The 13,750-nt window shown below is 37.4% G+C and overlaps 1 long non-coding RNA gene across 1 annotated transcript; it reads left to right on the plus strand.

Annotated features, from left to right (window-relative positions):
* Nucleotides 1-11,986: 11,986 nt before the first annotated feature.
* LOC121747056 lies at nucleotides 11,987-13,216 on the plus strand. The gene is made up of 2 exons (XR_006039114.1): nucleotides 11,987-12,378; nucleotides 12,486-13,216. It is a non-coding gene; the product is annotated as an uncharacterized LOC121747056 (long non-coding RNA).
* Nucleotides 13,217-13,750: the final 534 nt, after the last annotated feature.

The raw sequence follows: 13,750 nt of genomic DNA on the forward strand, positions 1-13,750 counted from the left end.
CTTCTCAAGACCAGATGAGAGGAGCATACACCTCACCCTCTCCAATATGGTCCTATTTGCCCTTTCTGCTATGCCATTCTGCTGGGGATTCAGAGGTACAGTCCGGTGCCTTTTAATTCCCCTCTCCTTACAGAAGTTATCAAACTCTTTGGAGAGATACTCCAAGCCGTTATCAGTCCTCAAACATTTAAGAACCACTGACTTCTCCTTCTCCACTTCCAGACACCATTGCTTAAACTTACTAAAAGCCTCTGATTTCTCTCTCAAAATGTATATCCACATTTTCCTAGAGTAGTCATCTATGATACTCATATAATACTTCCCTTCACCTACTGACACCACAGATGCAGGGCCCCACAAGTCACTATGGGCATAATCAAGAATGGATGTGGAAGTATGCTTACCTTTGGGATAAGGCTGTTTCTTGGACTTACCCAAAATGCATTCCTCACATGGAGTAGTGTCCATCTGCCCAGAACTTTGTATAACCCCTTTCTTGGCCAGCTCCTTAATGTTTCCCTCAACTGCATGAGCAAGTCTCATATGCCAAATTCTGAAGTCATCAGCCTTCACAACATTTGCCTCTGCAGCAGGGATCTCAACACTAGCCAGTAGATAGTACAAACTTCCCCTCCTTTCAGCTTCCATCACCACTCTTTGATCCTTGGATACTGTCATTTTCCCCCCAGTAGAGTAGAATGTATATCCCTTGTGTTCAAGAAGTCCAAGTGAAATGAGATTCCTCTTGATATCAGGTATATATCTCACTTCACTTATAATCTTCACTGATCCATCTTGCATTCTCAGCCTGATCTTGCCTATGCCTTGGATGGTACAAACTTGGTTGTTACCCAATATAACCGATCCAGTCATCTCTTGGATCTCCTCAAACCAGCCAAGATTTGGACTCATATGTAGACTACACACCGAGTCCATGATCCAAGATCCTCCTAGACCACCCTCCATCACATTCAGAATTTCTGGCACATCAGTTTCCTCAACACAGTCAGTGGATGGAACACGGTTTCCACCACCATTTGCTTGCCTTCTTTTCCATGCGAAGCAATCCTTTTTGAGGTGACCCGGCTTCTTGCACCAATGACATGAGCGGGTTTCCTTTTGATCATTTGATGGAGCTTTCTGATTTTCTTGGTTCGGCCTCTGAAACCTCTTGACGCCTTTGAACTTCTTGACATTTAGGCTTTCAGCCATAGCCTCTGAATTCTTAGGCCCTGATTTGTGAATCTCTTTTGCTCTTATGGCCGACTGAACTTCAACAAGGGTAATAGTACCCTCTCGGCCATACAATATCGCATCTCGTAGCTGATCGAATGACTTCGGCAGAGCATTCAAAAGTAATATCGCCTTGTCTTCATCCCCTATCGAGGCATCGATATTTTCAAGATCATCGACCGCCTTATTGAAGTCTTCAAGTTGCTCCAATATCCCTTTATCATCCAAGAATCGATAGGAGTATAACCGCTGCTTCATAAGCAGCCTATTGGCCAAGGACTTAGCCATGTACAAGTCTTCGAGCTTTGTGAGTATTCCGGCTGCAGTCTTTTCTTTTGCAACCTCTCGAAGAACTTTATCCCCGAGGCATAGCACAATTGCACTATGAGCTTTTGCCTCGATCTCAGCTCGTTTCAGGATCTCCTTCTCATCAAGATCCACCTTCTCCCCTTCCTTCGACTTATCCTCCTTTCCGCCTGCCTCCAACGCCGAAGCAAGGCCTTGATGAATCAGCATAGCCCGCATCTTCATCCGCCATAAGCCGAAATCATTCCTACCCGTGAATTTCTCGGCCTCAAATCTAGAAGCCATAACACCTTCCAATCTCACCACCGAAAAACAAATCAGAAATCAATCGCCCCTCATCTTCCCACAGACGGCGCCAATTTGTAAACAATTGAGGAACAATTTGAATAGCAAGAACAATCGATTGAAGATTGGAATGAAAAAGTAAAGGAAACTTTATTCACTGGAATGAGAAAAAACGAGAGAGAGAATATGAGCTACATAAGAAGAAACTAACTAATGAATTAGCTATTTAACAGAAACTAACGGCTAGTATTTAATCCTACGGCTAGGATCAAATCTTGACTAACAAACAGATCCAACGGCTCCTGAAACGAGTTGTCACAACAGCCGAGCTCTTCTTCATATTTTGATCTTTCTCTCCAGATCACGGAGCTGCCGAGCTTGGTGCTTGAGCCATCACACTCTACCAACAACAGAGAAAAGAGAAAAATCGAAGGAGTGTTGGAATAAAACTACTGGACATAGAAAAGGGTTCATAGGAGGGATTAAAACTCAGGAAACTAAGATGAGTGTGTTGGGCCCTAGCCATATGCGCTACTTGAGAATTTATGTATTTGTGTAGAATATACTTCATCGGTCCCAAAATATAAATCATATTTAGTTTAGATACAAGTTTTAAAAAATGTAAAAAAAAAGTAGGTTTAATAAGTTAGTGAAACGTGAGTCTCACTTATATACATTAGTTTTATAAAATAATATTAGTGGAATAAGTTGGTGGAATATGAGACATATCATTTATGGTAAAAGTGAAATAAAACTCTTATTATGGGACGGACGGAAATGTCAAAATAGGACTCTTATTATGGGACGAAGAGAGTATATAGTAATAACAACATTAGCTGCGGGGGCCCAGTGACCCCCAGGCCCTGTAGTAGCTTCGTCACTGATTGAGACGTTCGTTTTGACACATAATGTTAGATGGTGTTATTTAATGATTAAATAGAAAAAGAAGTAAAGTAGGGAGGTGAAGAAAGTAAGAGGGAAAATAAAATAAGTGATATAAAAATATTACTCCATCCATTTTGCGTTAGTAGAGTCACTTCTTTTCGACACGAATATTAAGAACGAGATACTTCATCCATCTCCCATTAATTGGTACCAATTTCTTTTTCATCGGTCCCAATTAATTGACACCCTTTCTTTTTACTACTTTTGATAATAGACTCAACATTCCACTACCTCATTCCACTCATATTTTATTATAAAATTGATAAATAAAGGTAGGACCCACATTCCATTTAATTTTTCCACTACATTTCTTAAAAACCGTGCCAAGCAACCGGTGCCAATTAATGGGGGACGGAGGGAGTATTAAATTTATTAAGTGAAGAGATAATAAAGTAAGAGAGAGAGAGGGAGAAAAAATGTTACTTTTTGCTAAATAGGGAAGTGACTTTACTATGATGAAATATCCCGAAATGGAAAAATGACACAACTATTGTCGAAAGGAGGGAGTACTTTTTTTTGAAGAAAATGTAACAAGTTAGCTAAGACGATCTAAACAGAAATACGACTCACTTACCATGAGATATGGAGGGAGTAGTACAATAGTATTATAGTACTCTAAGACCATATATTCCCTTAGTGAAAAAATTCCATATGTTCCCTTAGTGAAAAAATTTCACTAGTTTAGATATATACTAAATGAAAATATAAAATAATCTCAATTAACGATATTTTAATAAGTGAAGAGCTACACTTAAAAATTTATTAAATGTGACTCTAAATCTACCTATAGTTCTAAAATATGGAAACATTTCTCGAAATTCATGATCATCTAATGTATATACACGTACAGAAAAAACTAAAAAATATTATCTAATGTATATACACATACATGAAAACAATTAAAAAAAATACTCCCTATGTTCCTTAATAATTGAGGTGTTTCTTTTCAGCACAAAATTTAAGTATAGTGTGTTAAATGAATGGTAAATAAAGTAAAAGATAATAACATAAGAGAAATAAAGAAAGAATAAAGTAAAAGAAAGAGTTATTTTTTGCCAAAAATAGAAATAACTAAATTAGTTTGGAACTTTCCAAAATAGTAAAATGATTCTATTAAAATGAAACGGAGGGAGTACTCCCTATGTAAGATAATATTCATACTTGATATTTAATTAATACTATTAAACAAATCTATTTATAAATTATTATTAATTATTTCATCATTGTATAAAAATAAAGACTCTTTCTATTTTGTTATATCATACAAAACTAGTTCACTTCTATTTTCGATAACTTTTTTCTTTTTAATGAGGTGTGCCACATTCTCCACTAACAATCAAATTATATTTTTCTTTCTATTTGTCTTACTTTACCGATTGCGCCTTAAAACTCGTGTAATCCCAAAAGTATTTATTTTTATGGGATGGAGAGAGTATTATGTTACGAAGAATATATAAATAGTACGGAGTATTTCGTAATTTTAAAACAAATTCTCGATTTTTTTACATGCTATTGAGAAAATATTAAAAATTAAAATTTGTTAATTACTATGCTAACAAATTTTGGAAATTTTTTCCATATTTTTAGAATTATGAGTATATTTAGATTCACATTTATTAATTTTCATGTATAGCTCTTCATTTGTCAAAAATTCATTGATTGGACACCAACTCATATGTAATGAGGTACGTCTATTTTCTTCAACTCAAGTGATCAATTTCTTTTCAACACGAGATTTAAGAAAATGATATTATTAAATTTAATAGAGAGAATAAAGTAGAAAAGAGAATAAAGTAGAAAAGAGAATAAAGGAAGAAAGGGTAAAGTAGAAATTGATTCTATTTCTAACACTTAGGAGGACTTTGGAGAAGGTTTCTTTGTGTTTTCGCAGATTCCGGCTAGATTTTGGGGGCACCGACATTCCGGCGACCCCAGCACCGCCCTTGGATCTCTTGTCTTTGGAAACTTCATCAGTTGTTCTATCTCTCCGGTCGACTTGCCAGAAACCTAACTGATCCCGGCGGCGCCGCCCAGCATTGGAACTCAACTTGGTTGATTCATTGAACCTGGACGGTTTGATAGGGCTAGTTTCAAGCATGGTTTAATGTTGGTTGATACACTAATCGGGTCATTAATGTTGGAAAAAGTGGTAAAATTAAGTGTGCAGGAGCTGAAAAGCATTAGAGCGGCTAAACATTGGGGCGACTTGATCAGTTGGGAAAAGAAGCGAAAAATTGCCCAGAATTGAAGCAAACTGATCAAGCGAAGGCAGATGGAGAGATTGGACCTGACATCTACACGAGTTGATCAAGACAATATGAAATCAGGAAGCAGCGAAGGATGAGTCATAGGAGAGAGAAAGAAGAATGCCTTCCCATGCAAGGGCATTAATGCCAAATCATAAGGAGCTTACCCCAGGAAATTGTGCCCCAAAGCCGGCCTATAAATAGTAGAAGAAAGTAAAAAAGGGGGGGATCGATCACCATATTCGTGCACATCACCACTTCACATACCACACAGCAAGCTAGTATGGAGCATGGAAGATAGCAGCATTTGAAGGAGGAGTTCTACCACCACATTCCTCTCTTCTTCCTCGCCAAGGAAGAAAGGAGACTTGATTTTAGAAGAAACTTTTGTTCGTTTATGTTTTTCCTACATCCCGAGGAGTTGATACATTGTTTACTTAGTTTTCAGTTTTAGTTCTCATTTAATCTCTGAATCTACAACTGTTTTTGAGTTTCGATCTTAGTTAATTCGTATGCAAGTGGTTCTTATTGTTCGATCTTTGAGTTTGTTGTTAGAATTTTGGATTTGAGCTGGAATTGTTGAATTTGTTTATGAAATGGAGTTTTTAATGCACGATGGTTTGGATCTGATGTTTTCTGAGTTTTAGTTTGCTTGCTTAGATTTAGCTCTATTTAGTTTTTGTTGATCGCTACGATAGTGTTCTGTTCTGTGTTAGATGTTTAGTCCTTATTTAGTTAGTTTATGTTTGGATCTGATTTTGAGATGTCAGTTTGCATGATGCAAGAGCAATTTACTTTTGATCTATTTTCTTTTCATTCGAATTGCGTGGATCTGGTTTAGATTAGTCGTATTTCCCTGTTTTACGCTAGGTACTCTGTTAGATCTATAGTCGTCGCTTAGCTATTTACTTTTGGTTGATTGTAGAAGAAGAATGTCGTAGTTCGTTAGCATAACCATCTCTGTCACCTTTTCCATTATTTCAGCTTTATTGTAGTGCGCATGTTGTGGTCCCGATTTACTTTTGCAGAAATACTTTTAGTGTGTCAGTCCAGTTGATAAGTTCAATATGTCTTTGCTTCGTCCTAGTTTAGTTTAGTTGACCCATTAGTTTTCGTGACTTGATCAGTTGAGTTTCATAGTCTTAAACTTAACCCACTGTGAAGCGTGGCAGCAGCCAAATCTTCCCAAATGTCCCAAACACAACTCGACATATCTGTCTGTGAGGGATTCGACCATTACTTCCTTTTACTAGCTTATAGTATTGTGGGTTAAGGTCTTGAAAGCCCTAAGTCTCTCAATTTGCACACCTCAGTAGCTACTTGATCCGTTGATAGTTTTATCTTGGTCAAGCACGCGAATCCTCATCTGTTTAATTTGTATGTGAGCTAGAGATACATACTTAGAGTCTTAAGGAGAAGCTTTCAACGGTGAAGCTCAAAGGTCACAAATTCAAATTTTGAATTTGGCGGCTCTCAATTAGGGTTAGGGTTTTGGATGCGGAACTGGGCCAGGTCGGACGTCATCATGGGTTCGGGCCTCAATATGAGGATTTGGGTCGGGATGGTTCATTGGGTTGGGCCTAGACTTGGGCTTCGGACTTGCAGATCTGAGCTTGTGTAGGTCGGGAGTATCCGGATCTGATCCATTTTTACCACGGGTCGACCCGTTGTTTATCATATAAATCATCTTTACTACGGTCATCTTGGAATACTAGAACCATTCCTTTGTGTAGGAAGGGGGCAAGTATAGGACGCTGGGCTCGAACAACTTAACCATCACTCGGCCAGGCCGAGTATCCCTATCCACCAATCGCACAATCAGGGGCCCCCTACACCCTGCAGGTTTATTTTCTATACTTAGTCATTTTTCTTGATTTCTAACTATTTCTGCAGGTCTTTATTCTTGAGTGCGGGTCGTTCGTGTGTAACGGGTCCACATCAACCACCCTTTCTCGGACAGACGCATCCTCGCGCAAGCCACCACCGCACCAAGAGAACTTCTCTCGTGCCACCTCTTCTCATCTATCACCATTCCACTTTTGTTCTACGCCTCTTTTCTAACCTTCAAGACACCCTTTTCACCAAATGCCAACTATTCATTATTTTTTCACTTTTATTTTTCTTTTCTTTTCTCTTCCCTCTTTTTTTTCTTTTTCTCCATGCTTTGCATGGTATTATCACTATTGTTTCTTTCTCTTTCTTTTTACTTTTCTACTTCAGTAAGCTTGTATTTACACTTGCTAATACCCCTTTCACACTTTCATTTCCCTTTGATCTTCCAAAAGTAGCACATAGGTAACCCAACCCTTGGTTTGTCAAAGAAAATGTTTATCGGCTCAAAGTGGGCTAACAAGGATTATTAACATTATAACGGGTAAGAGTAGGATATGGCTAACAAGTATGGCCTAACGTCCTCCCCTATCTCTATAATCACTATGTAGACTTAAGGAGATCGCGAGCAAGTTCTAGAAATATATGACATGCTTGAGATTAAACACACATTCATAACAAAATAAACTCAATTCTCACAAGGTAGTTTTTTTGCAAAAGACAATGCAACATGCAATTCACTTTAAGCAATTTGAAATGAAAAATTAGACGTTACTTAGCCATATCAACAAGGTTTTCGAAATTTTTTGAACAAAATCATCAGTGGCAACTCCTCCAACATGTCTCACACCCGTTCAAATTTCATTCTTTTCAAAACTCCTTTCATCCTACCCAAGGGAGATTATTCAACACACAAAATAAAAAGAAAAACATTCCTAAAAACATAAACATAAACATAAAAACAAAACAAACACAACTGGAACAATGAAAACATTTCCCAAAATCCAACAATCCAAAACCAAAGAAAATCATAAGAAGTTAAGGTTACATGCCCAAATATCATCAAGTAAATCCAAAATAATAGATGGCACATGTCGGGGTATCATCAATTAAATCACTCAAGAGGAGAAAAGAAATCCACTCGAGACACTCCCCCAAACTCAAAGCTAGGATAAATTTGAAAAAGAGAGTGGATTTTGGGAGGACCTTCCATCCATTTTTCTCCCCGGCGGTATGCAATTCCACCCCACAATTATCGGCTCTAAGCACTATTTTTTATACCCGGGAAGAACCTCAATTTGTGATTGAAGAGTATTTTGAGCTCTTGTTCTCCTCGTTTGTCCAACTCTCCTTCTATTGGTGGCTTCTATTTCTAGATCAATCGGCTCAAGAGGTAGACACCTTGAGCGCGTAAGCAAACACACCTACAAAAGATAAGAGAAGAACAAACCACAGGTTAGAACTAAACAAGAAAATTAAACTAAATAAAGCAAGTAAAATGTCTAAACTAGTAGTATTCTTCATCTTATCACAATATCAAACACAAAAGCAAATTTAGTCCCCGGCAAAGGTGCCAAAAACTTGACTCATGCTAATTTTGCAATCAAAATGACACCCGCAAGTGTACGGGGTTTTGTAGCACATGTCAAGCTAAATTATCGAACCACAAAGACTAAAAGCCGGTTTGAGTACTATGATGCACATTTGAACACTATCTAGACTAAAGATGATGGTGTTTTTGGTTTTTCTTAACTAAGAACAAATAACAAGTAAGCAAATAGAGAAAAATTAACTAAGTAAAGCAAGTAAAATATGCTTTTCACAAAAATTGGGAATTGATAGGGGAATGGATCCGTTAGAATGGATCAAGGATGTCATCTACGTGTCATGCAATTCTATTGGGCCTCAATTGTGGTTAAGAAAGTCGGGATGGTTGGTTAGACCCTCTCTCGAGTGCATCTAACGCATTGATCGACCTCTAATGTTGGAGTCCCCTCCCAACACTTCGAGAACGACTCACTAATTCCACGGACTCAAGCCCTCTCTCTAGCACATGCATCTCTCAATTACGGAGTTGTTGATTGCACATCCATCCTAATCACGCATTTCTCAACGACAACAATTAAGTAAGAAATGTATCTAATTGGTAGCTAAGCAATTAGATAATAAAAGCTCAACAATCAACAAAACCAACAATATGAGATAGAAAAGCATTAAACCAAAGATCAATCCATACAATCTCAAACTTCTCCAAATCCTTACTAGAAACTTAACTAAACATGATCAAAGTCAAATAAAACGAAATACAAAGGAAATGAAAGAAAACATAGTAGAAAGATAAACTAGAACTCCCTATAGGTGAGATTGATGGCAGGGAATCTTCTCCTTCGATCTCTTGAGAGGAGAAGCTCCTTGGCCTTCAAATCCTCTTCATTCTCTTGTTTCAGCTCGAAATTGTGGGTGTGGGAGTTAGGGCTCGAATGTGTGACGTCCCTTTTATACTTGGAGTGAAAAATGGGCAAAATAAGGAAGGTGTCAAAAATGCCTGATCGGGCGATTTGCATGTGTCAAAACGCCCTACCAGGCGTTTTGTCTGTAACCCGTAATTCACTTCAAAACGCCCGGGTGGACGTTCTTCGGATGGAAAATGCCCGACAGGGCGAACTCTCTGTATCTTGATGTACAATTCCAGCCAGAACGCCCGGGCGGGCTAAACCTCTGTATTGTCTCGTTCAACTCCATTTAAGCTCGTTTTAGACCTGTTTTTGTATCAAGGCTTCAACATACTCGTTAGCTATAAAAATAGCAAATAATTGGATGAAACCTTAACTTTGTACCTCAAATTACTCAACAACTTGTGTTAGTCACCCACCTAAACATTTTAAACTATGAGTTTGTCAGTCTTACAGTGGGACGGAAGGAGTATGAAACTCTATACATAAAACTTCCTTAAATATCATTTTTCTAATATCCAGATTAATTGCAAAATTGTTTTTCTTTTGGTCGGTAATCATAAGAAAATGACGTATAAGAGCATCAATACTCATATACATTGAAACGGTTGCGAGTCGAACACCTCATTTTCTCGGGTTTGGATCTCATGTTGTGGCTCCAAGCACAGCAGGGGCTTCTGTTACACACATCATTTATTTTAATAATAAATTATAATATTAAAATATCATATAAAATTTTAAATTCTTTTTATTTTGAATAAGTGCTGGGAGGAACAACAGCCCGTGTTGTGCTTGGAGCCACAATAGGGGATCCAAACCCCATTTTCCCTCACACCTACAATCTAAAGTAATAAAATTGAATTTCACTTAGAGGTCTCGTGACGATAGAGATTTTCTCTCTCTAGAAAGAACTCTCTATAATGCAAATAATTCATGCATAAACAATATAAGTCATAAATCATGAATTTTACGGTTAAGAAATTTCCAAACTAATTATGCAGAGAATCAAAGATTGTGTGCGACTTCTCCATGTGATATTCTCGTATTAACCACAAATCTTATTGTGTCCAAAACTCAAAGTTTGATTTTAGTGTGGGCAAAACTTATCAAACAGAAATGAACTAGACTGGAAACGAGATAGAACTTCATCTCTAAAGAGGATCTAAAAATCATCCTGCTCAAAAGGAAGAGGGACGAAAATTTTATTACCAATTTTAATTTGCTTTGTTTCATGTCTAGCTTCCTTTATATTGTCACGACCGCACTAGCTAAGGATAGCATAGTCGGGGAACCGTGACTAGGGGTGGGGATATAAGAAGCGAGGAAAGAAATAAGGGAAAATAAAATCAAACATTGGTTGCGAGACAGGACTAATTAAGTGCTGATACATAGAAGAAAAATACTCGATCATGAAAACTCGAGTAATTGTTTGTAAAAATTTCAAAATATCAGAGTTTTGAACAAAATAGACTCGAGTCTTTTCAGATGCACAACGGAAGCAAATGAACGTTGTTCCATGTATGAAGACATGAACCTCCGAGAGTCAAAATCTGACTGAATTAAATGTCTTGTCTCAATAGCACTTCCTCCACCACTTCGCTGCTCAACCTGCACATTTAGAAATATATGCAGGGCTGAGTACAAAAGTACTCAGTGAACACATTGCCGAAAAAATACAAATATACATTTGAAAATATTGTCAAGCCATCATCACAGTAACACTCGGGGTTTTATTGAAAAGGCCCGAGCTTACTAAAATATTCACATTGGACTACAGTCCCTTTTCCTGTACTTAGCCATATCTGATCACATTGTGCCGTCGAGATGGTGTTCTCGCACGGTCACCTTCTCTGCCCAACATGTCAGAGGTTCCATGTGCCGGGAAGGTGGCCACCTTCCACGGTCACCTTCTCTGCCGTTCACGGTCAGAGGTTCCAAGTAGGGACACCACCCTACCAGGACTCAAAATCGAATCGATTCACATATATCATCATTCATAATTCACTTGGTCTTAGCCAAACAGATAGGCATCATACACAAAACATTTATGGCAAGACAACATCTTTATAAATCACGAACATGTGTTCGTGTTTTCATAAAATACGATTTGTATTTTTAGTATAGGAAAGCTCACCTTGTTCGTCTAATTTTCTTAACTTGAAATTCTCTCTCCAACTTTAACATGCAAAGATAACCTTTTGGAAAAAAAAGTATAATATAATATATTAATTAGACTTCAAGAAATTCTTAAACTTTAATAGGAATGCATGCCTCCTAATTAATGTCTTTTATTTTTCACTTATCCTTAAGAAAAATTCTAAAAAGCATATATTATCATTTAGTACTCATTCCGCTATTCCAAGCTCCGACTAAAGTGATATTCCATATAGCTACAAATTTTACGCAAAACTATAACAATTCGGATCGCAACTAATTATTTTATCTTTCTTAACCATTTTATTCTTCAGTCCAACATCCCTTAGAAATTAATTCCATCCGGTCCAACGGCTCTTCTTGCTCTATGATAAATCTTGACCCAATAATTAATTATTCTAGCCTGACTGTAAAATCCACATACTAGCCCATAGTCTTTGGGGCAAAAAAAATAGAAATTTACCCAACTCTAATTAAATTAGTGGCCCAACAAATAATTAGGAAAAGAGCAGCCCCAATTCTAAGGTTAATTAACCCATATACTCCACCCCACTTATCGGTTTCTCTCTCTCTCAATTACTATTCACTCTTCTTCCCCAAATTGCACAAAATAGGGAAATTCCTCCCCCAAATCCGAATTTCCGCCTCCTAACCCAGCTTCACACCTCGCTGTCGTTGACCAGCCATCCCTCCGGCGTCGCCGTCGTCGTCGCTCCACCGCCTGCGTTTTCCCTCCGTCGCCTCTTTCCTCACCCCCTCTTTCTCTCCCTCGGCTCCCCCCTCTCCTCTCCTATCTCTCATCTCTCCCTCTCTTCTTCTCTCTCGGCTTTCTCCCTCTCTCCACTCCGTTTCCAGCCGTCTCTGTCGGCATGCACCGCCGATGTCGACCCCCTTCCAGATCGGCTGCCGCCGCCAATTTCAGACATGTATGGTGACCAAAATAATTGCTTGTTCATCTAGTTTCTCTCTTTTTGTTTTATTCACAAAGATTTCATTTTTTATGTCAAAGTTTTGTTATATTTCAAACTTGCAGGTTGTAAAGAATGAAAATCAGTGACGGATTTTGGAGCGTGGCTGTCACCGTCGGCGACGGAGTGCCGAGCTTACTGACGGAAACCTCACCGGCAGACTCCTATGTCATTTCAAGCTAAGTTCCTGTTATCCTTTGAGAAATAGCCATTTTTATGTTCGTGAGATGCTATAACAATTATGTTCTAGAGGTGCTAAATTGCCTATATGCAATATGTTGTAATAGGTGAAAAAAAAATGAGGTGTTTGTGTGATTATGAAAAGGAATTGCTGAATTTGTCTCTTTTATGATACTATGACAAAGGTCTTGGTGGATTGCTTCCTCCTACTTCCGTTGGGAGAATATTGTGGGAGTTTTGTTTATCTAAAGTAGGTGGATGAAAATGATTGTATATTTATATACATATACACAAAAGATGGCGGTGAAAGTGACGTGTAGCAAGTTACCTGACATTCCTATCTCAAATTATTCTCCTTTGTCAGAAGGGGATATGACTTTATCTGTTTTAATTAAACACAGTATTTTATTTTTTTATTAAATTAATTATTTAAGTATTTGTTCACTTATTCTTTTAAATTGGTGTAGGAAAGAACCCGGTTCAAGCTCGTGGCTGCCCGCGCTGAAGTACCCGATTTGCTTAAAACGTAGGATGTATTAAATTTTGTTGGATGTATCGGATATTAAAATTTTAATTTTGGGATCTCATTTATTTATTTATTTATTTAAATTTATTATATTCATATAGATGTAATATATTTACGTGTTCTATTCACTTGTCTAACGTCAAAACAAACAACGACAATCTATCGTAGCTCGGATTTAATCTCATGAAAGTCACTTATATAGATAATCAAGCTAATAATATAGTTTATAATAATATCGGCTTAGCGGGTCGTTGCATATATAAAGTTATGATGTGCCAATACATGGATTCATGGAGGTTGGACATGAATCAAGTTTGGTGAACTTTTACTAATTAAATTGAGTCTCAATGTAATTCAAGTTCAATCCGAATATTATAATTAGCTATTACAGTAGAATAATATTGACTTCCCGTCCAATCTAAAATTACTAGTAATCAGTGTTTTTCTCTTTAATTTATTATTCTCGCACTTAATATGTAAATATCCATTAATTAGTTTAAATTTGCAATTTGATTTTAATTAATTAATACTCCTTCATTCCCAATAACTATGAAACGTTTGAATTTTGGCACGGGATTTTATAAAGTGTCATTTTGTGAATTAATGTAGACAGAGTAAAATAAG

This window comes from Salvia splendens, chromosome 9 (genome assembly GCF_004379255.2).
Source record: "Salvia splendens isolate huo1 chromosome 9, SspV2, whole genome shotgun sequence".
Taxonomy (NCBI): Eukaryota; Viridiplantae; Streptophyta; class Magnoliopsida; order Lamiales; family Lamiaceae; genus Salvia; species Salvia splendens.